Here is a 519-nt window from a genome sequence, read left to right on the forward strand (position 1 = left end):
AGGATGAGGATGAGGTTAGGATGAGGATGAAGATGAGGAGGAGGAGGAGGAGGAGGATAGGATGATGATAAGGAGAAGGATGAGGATGAGGAGGAGGATATGATGTGTATGAGGACGGGGATGGGATGAGGATGGGGATGAGGATAGGATGAGGTTGAGGAGGAGTATGAGGATAGGATGAGGACGAGGATGAGGATGAGGATGAGGATGAGGATAGGATGAGGATGAGGATGAGGATAGGATGAGGAGGCGGATGAGGATGAGGATGGGGATGAGGATAGAATGAGGATGAGGTTGTGGATGAGGATATGATGAGAATGAGGATAGGATGACGATGGGGATGAGGAGGAGGAGGAGGATAGGATGAGGATGAGGATAGGATGAGGATGTGGACAAGATGAGGATAGGATGAGGATGAGGATAACATGAGGATGAGGACGAGGATGACGAGGAGGAGGAGGATCGGATGATGATGAGGATAGGATGAAGATGAGGATGATGATGAGGATGAGGATATGA

The sequence above is a fragment of the Lupinus angustifolius genome, chromosome LG11 (genome assembly GCF_001865875.1).
Source record: "Lupinus angustifolius cultivar Tanjil chromosome LG11, LupAngTanjil_v1.0, whole genome shotgun sequence".
In the NCBI taxonomy this organism is placed as follows: Eukaryota; Viridiplantae; Streptophyta; class Magnoliopsida; order Fabales; family Fabaceae; genus Lupinus; species Lupinus angustifolius.